Source organism: Narcine bancroftii, chromosome 4 (assembly GCF_036971445.1).
Source record: "Narcine bancroftii isolate sNarBan1 chromosome 4, sNarBan1.hap1, whole genome shotgun sequence".
Classification (NCBI taxonomy): domain Eukaryota; kingdom Metazoa; phylum Chordata; class Chondrichthyes; order Torpediniformes; family Narcinidae; genus Narcine; species Narcine bancroftii.
The window spans coordinates 72,131,914-72,138,893 of record NC_091472.1 but is presented as its reverse complement, the minus strand read 5'-3'; the positions used below and the strand labels follow the sequence as shown (position 1 = coordinate 72,138,893).

The 6,980-nt window shown below is 42.5% G+C and overlaps 1 long non-coding RNA gene across 1 annotated transcript in view; it reads left to right on the top strand.

Annotated features, from left to right (window-relative positions):
- The window catches only part of LOC138760675 (uncharacterized), a 254,735-nt gene that overhangs the window by 82,495 nt on the left and 165,260 nt on the right, over positions 1 to 6,980 (top strand). The gene's annotated exons all lie outside the window — the stretch shown is intronic.

Sequence of the window (6,980 nt, the reverse complement as noted above, 5' to 3'; positions counted from 1 at the left end):
GCTGTAACAGCATTGTGCTAACCATGGCACTAATGAGATGATGAAACTGGTGCAAGGAACAAATCAACAGTTGAGAGTGTGAAAAGATACATTAAAAGTAAGATGAGGAGAATTAGCATTTGCAGAAAGAAAACAATATCTCCTCACATTTAACCTTTGAATGTCTACATTTTTTCACTGTGACTCAACGCCAATAAATACCAGCTTACAAAAGCTTTTTTAAAATCAGAAATAGTTTCAATTAGCATGCAAATTCTCACCATTGTACAATCTGCAGGAATATCTGGTTTCCAATAATTATTCCCCTTTGTCTTTGATAAAGTATATTTTTACACGATTACAATAGGTTGATATTTCTGTATACAAGTCCATTATTGCCAATAATACACATAAGGCGGTTTCTGTTCCCAGCCCAGTCCAGTGACAACAATAAACAATATAATGCAGTATAAAGGCAACAACCCACAGTCTGACATATTTAGCCTAAAGTACAATTCAAATCCAGACTGGCCTTTAAAGAATGAAAAATACTAAGGAAACAATCATGTTGATTTCTATATACTCTATTTATTGCACTTAATGCAAAAAAAAACCTGCCAGATTTAGGACTATTATTGAACAACAAAATTGAAAATTATGTCAATTCCCTGCTGAGCCATACTCCTTAGGTCTATTTAAATGCTGATTATTTTTCAGCTTTCTACTTTAAATTTGCCATTTAATATAATTAATACAAGCTATTTTGGTACAAATAACCAACCATTTATGTAAGAGGTGTGTGCTATATTTCTTTGTGAAAAGAATATGATCCAAAAGCAGAACACAGTTCAGGCTATTTAATAGTTCTTAGCTGCATCCTCTCACTGTATGTTAATGCAGGACCTTGATTTTAGCCAAAATGTGGTGACTAGTCTGGATGTTACATTTTAGGAAGGATGTCAAAGCTTTGGAAAAGTATGATGTTCAATAATATCCTCTGCACTAGAACAGAAGGATTTATGTGAAGAGAATAGAAAAGATGGGACTGTTCTCCTTGGAGAACAAGGGATATATTAATTGGAACAAATACAATAAAAATTCCACAACAGCATAATTGGTAATCATATTTTTAACATTTTTATAAACTCTCTATTGACATTGGTGGATTTGAATACTTGTCTCTGGCACTATAAGCTGGCAAATGACATAGAAATTGGTCTCATCAGTAATTTGTTCAGATGGAAATGTGGAGCAATAGTAGATTAAGTTTACTCTAGGCAAGTGTCATATTCAAATTGATGGACTGAAGAGCCTATTTCTGTTCCTATGTCTTGTGGTCTTATGGTTGAGTGCAATGGTCAAATGTAGGAGGAATGTATACAGTAAATAGCAGGACCTTTAGAAACATTGATCACAGTGTGATTTTAGGATGCAAATCCATAGCTTCCTTAAAGTGGCAACACAAATAGATAGCATGGTAAAGAAGGTGTGTGGCATTTAAAAAAATATTATTTATAGTTTTTCCACTCAAGCTCCAACAGTTGTCAATATTATTCATATCGTTATCAACATTTCCTATTTGTTAATTCCATGCAAACTTTTCATAGAGTTTAAGCTCTTCTTTTTATCCCCTTCCCCCCAACATTGAACACTTAACACCAAAATAATGACACTTACAATAACCAAAACACTCACAACAAAGGTATGAAACTTATATTTGGTGGGGGGAGGGGTTATGGGTTGAACGCATCACGGCGGGAAGTTCATAGGCTGCCTTCTTTTTCTTGTGGCTTTTCCTGGTTAGAATGGGATGGACCCTCTCTGCTCCCCTGCCAATTGAGGGGTGGATTAGGAGGGTAGGGTAGGGTGGCGAGGCATGGTGGTCCACACTACAATTGTGCCCCTATGTAGTTTAAGTAAGGTTACTAGACCTTCAAAAAGTGCTGTATTTTTTCTTAGGTTGGAGATAATTTTCTCCAGGGGAGCACAGCTCTGCCTTTCTGTGTTCCAGCATTCAAAAGTTCAGGCATGAGTGGACTTCCAAGCAAATGTTATGCACTTCCTGGCCACTGCCAATGTGATCAAGACAAATTGGATTTGAAATTTGAATACCTTCATTGTAAGCCCTACATCCATTATCTTTCCCAACAGGAACAACTCTGGGTCCTGTGGGAATTCTTTACCTATGATTTTTTTTCCAGGGCTTGGCCCAGTTCCACCCAAAAGGGTCTCTCCTTGGGACATGTCCAGGTTGTGTACACAAATGATCCTGATGCAATGCCACATCTAAAACATTGATCTGATAATTCTGGTTTAGATCTGTTCAATTTTTGCTGCATCAGGTACAGCTGGTATAGAAAATGGTATTGTGCCATCCTGTACCGCACATTGATGACTGCAGTGACAGGTCGGACCAGCACTGTTCATCAATCATTAGTCCGAAGTACGACTCCCACCTCTACCTCGATTTGTCAAGGCCTGGTTTAGGTCATTCCATTTCGAGCAAGAAAAACATTGCTGAAATGAGCTTCATTGTGTTGCCCCTTTGAATCATGGTCTCTATGTCACTGCATAGGTCATAGTTGGACCTAATTTGTCCTGTAGAAAATATCTTATCTGAAGGTAGCAGTGGAATGTTTTGTTTGATAAATCATATTTATTCCCAAGTTGTTGAAATGACATTAGCCACTCCCATTTGTAACAGTCCTCTACTATACACCTGATGCCATTACATTGCCAAGTGTCCAGGATCTGTTACCCACTGTCAATGGTATTAGTCTATTAGGAGTCAGGGGTGTTTTTGGGGACAGCCCCACTTTGGTTCATACATATTAGTTAATTTTGTTCCAAATGAGGATTATTTGTTTGAATATAAGGGTGCATTTTTTTTCCTGATAGCAATTTAGTGTACTATTTATAAAGAAAGTCCTTTGCTACCTGCTTGCCTATCACAAACAGGTCAACTTGGCCCAGGATGGGACACCTTCCCCCTCAAAGAGTGAGGTGATGAATCTCGACTGTGCTGCCAATAGTATTTTTCTAAGTCTGGCATTCGCAATCTGCCCAGGCTATAAGGTGTGCAGCATTTTTGCTTTCCTCCGTTGAGTGTCATCTTCCAGCTGCATAAAATTTTGGGAAGATCACATTCAGCGTGCTAAATGCAGTTCTGATCACGGCATTGCAGGAAGAATGTGGAGGCTTTGGAGAGAGTGAATAAAAGGTTCACAATGGTGTTGCCTGGATTAGAGAGTATCAGTTATGAGGAGAGTGGACAAACTTGGAATCTTTTCCCTGGAGCATTAGAGGCTGAAATGACCGATAGAAATAAATAACAATTTGAAGGCATAGATGGGTAGACGGAGTTTCTCCAGGGAGGAAATGTCAAATACTACAGCTTTATGGTGAGGGGAGGAAAGTTTAAAGGAGATTTATGAGGCAAGCTTTTTTTACTCAAGGAATGGTAGATGCCTGGAATGCACGGCCAGGAGAACAGATACAGAAGAATTTAGACTGTAAACATGAATTGGCAGAGAATGTGAAGCTGGCCCATGTCGATCTCACAATAATAGGGGCATTTAGAGCATTTTCATTGTCTGCATCTTCTTATTTTTCCTATTTATGTTTCAAATGCTTTCAAATCTTGCTGCTGTGCATTGTTGTTAGAGGGGAAAACATCGCCATCATTAGAAATTCTGCCTTGTGTACATTAAACTGGATCTAAAAACCTTTCTATGGACCTAAAGTACTTTGACTGCGTTCTGATATCTTGCTTCAATGAGCAGCTGATATAAGGTGCTGTTAGCAGCACCACTTACAAGAACACAAGAACGTAGAAGCAGGAGTCAGCCAGAAGGCCCTTCAAACCTGCCCCAGCCTTTAATCTGGTCATGGCCACAGTTCCTCTTCAGTGTAATTTTTCCCTATCCCTTTATTCCTTAATATTATCAAATATTTATCTACCACTGTACAGTGAACTGAGATTCACTGGTGGTGTGTTATACTGATGGCTGGCTCTGCCTCCCGGCTCCACCCCATCTACCTATATGTAACCCTGGTTTCTCACCTAAACCTCTGAAGACTAATGTAAGACCCTACCCTCAGTTATAAGCTAATAAAAGCGAATGTTCTCCCTTCAGTCGTGAGAGCTTTTATTCATGCTACAATTTTATTAGCTTATTTCCTAAATGAAGAAAGTGCTACTCAAACCAGGTATGCTCCTGATAGATCCTCTGCCCCCGATACAGCTGAGGAGTTCATGTACTGGCTAGACTGCTTCCAAGCCTACCTGAATGCAACCAGAGATGTCTTCCACACCGAGGAACTCAGGAGGTCTGCACTTGTTTCGAGGATAGGAACGAAAGGGTATGTAGTCATCAGGGACTGCACTACATATGATGCTGCCATTGAGGTTTTAAAGGCTCGATACTTGAAGTCACAAAATGAGGTCCTAGCAAGGCACCGACTCTCTCTACATTGCCAACTGCCAGGAGAGACCATCGATGACCACCTGCTGGATCTGTGGACAATTGCCGAGAAGTGCAGGTACGAAGTGGCTACGGGCCACGCTTGTGAAGAAGAACAGATCTGGGACACTCAAGTCACAGGGGGTCTGTGACTGCTCGAGTCGGGTAAGAAGGACCTGGCTAGTCACGTTGAACTGGCCAAATCCTTGCATCAGGCTTGAGAATGATGACCTCAAAGCCAGTTAGCTCACTCACTCAGGTGACCCCTTCCAAAGACCGGCTGCTTCCACTACCCCAGCCCTAACAGTTGCTGCTTCCTGCATTAGGGAGCACTCCCATGCTAGGGAGTGCTTTTTCTGCAGCGAGCCAGCATCCCTGATCTCGTTGCCTAGATCAGTATGTTCCAGCTTTAGCAAGAGAGGATATTGTGCGAGGGATTGCCATGTGAGGGGGAAGCCTGAGGAAGTCCGTGGCCTGCACCGCTACCGGATCCGACTCTAGCCCCAAGCCATCAGCCCCGAATTCACCTGAACCAACTTGTTGCACTACACACCAACGGAAGGTAGCAGTGAGGAAATGAAGTGAAAAGGCTCGGCAGCCATCTTGCTGCGATTCAAATTCAAATGGTGCCATCGTCGTCAGAGGAGGAAGGAGAGCGGCCAACTTGCTGCACCACAAGGTCGACGCCATCTTACCCATGCAGTGCAAGCCAGGACAGTGGGAGCCACTCGAATGAGGAGTATGGAGTCTCCGGGGTCCTGGCCTCGATGTTTCTCGATCAGGACTAGACCTCACTAGCTCAGCGACTCCATAGTGACTGTGAAGGTAAACAGACATTCCACTAAATGCCTAATTGACACAGGCTCTACTGAAAATTTCATAGACTCATGGAGTGTGCAAGAATACAACCTAAAGATGTATCCTTCTAATTATGGCATATTCTTTGCGTCTCAGTCATACTCTATGCGTATTCAACAACATTGTAATAGTACATTTGTCGTTTGAAGGGGGTGAATTTTGTAACATACGCCTATATGTACTTGATGAATTGTGTGCTCTAGTGTTGTTGGGTCTTGTCTTCCTGTGTTACCTTAAAAGGATAACCTTGGAATATTCTGCTCCCCTCCCCCCCATAATGGTTCGAAACAGAGTGCCACTAAAATCAGAACCCATATGCAGCCTCTCCACACTGATTATCAACCCCCCACCTCTTTTCCCGAATCTGTCTTCTGATGGTAAACCTATTGATACCAAGAGCAAGAGGTACAGCACAACAGACTGAGATTTCAAACAATCTGAGACACCACGTCTGCTTAACGAAGGTATCATTGAACCTAGCATCAGCTCGTGGAGAGCACAAGTAATAGTGGTAAAAAGGGAAAAAAAAAATCCAGGCTAGTAATTGACTATAGCCAAACCATTAATCGCTCCTAGACGCATAGCCCCTCTCTCAAATTTTGGACATGATGAATAATATTGCGCAGTATTGAGTGTATTTGACCATTGACCTGAAAGCTGCTAATCACCAGCTGCCAATCCGTTCTGAGGAACGTCCATATATGGAATTTGAGGCTAACGGTTGTCTCTATCAATTTTGGAGGGTCCCTTTCGGCATTACTAATGGGGTTTCTATCTTCCAGAGGCAGATAGGCGGAATGGTGGATGAGTACGGGTTGAAGGCTACCTTCCCCTACCTCGATAATGTCACCATCTGTGGCCATACCTTGGAAGACCATGATGCCAACCTCCAGAGGTTTCTCCACATGGCAAGTGTGTGTTCAGGACTAAATGTCTGGCTATCCTTGGCTATGTGGTGGAGAACGGCATCATTGGCCCCGATCCCGATAGGATGCGCCCCCAGGACTATAAAGGCTTTGAGGAGATGCCTGGGGTTTTTGTTGTATTACACTCAGAGGATCCCTCAAAACACCGATAAGGTTCACTCTCTCTTAAAAGCCACTATATCCCCCCTTTCAGCTAAAGGTCAAGCCATTTTTAACTATCTCCAAAATCACATTGTGAAAGCCACCATGCACGTGGTGGACGAGAATGTACCTTTCCAAGTGGAAAGCGACACTTCAGACAGACTCAACCAGGTGGGAACGCAGGTTGCATTCTTTTCTTGGACATTGCAAGGCTATGAGCTCTGGAACCCCTCTGTGGAAAAGGAAGCTCAAATCATTGTAGAAGCCGTGAGGCACTGGAGACACTACCTGGCTGGTAGGAAATTTACGCTCCTCACTGACCAGCACTCGGTCACATTCATGTTTAATAATGTCACGAGGGGAAAAATCAAAAATGACAAAATTGCTAGGTGGAGGATCGAGCTCTCCATCTACAATTATGACATTGCCTATCAGCCAGGAGCCCTTAATGGCCCTGCAGATGCCTTATCCAGAGGAAGCTGTGCCTCTTCACACACTGGCCAACTGCATTCTCTGCATAATGAGCCCTTCCATCCAGGGGTTACCCGCATGGCTCATTTTGTCAAGACGTGCAATCTGCCCTACTCCATGGAAGATGTCAGTGAAATGATCA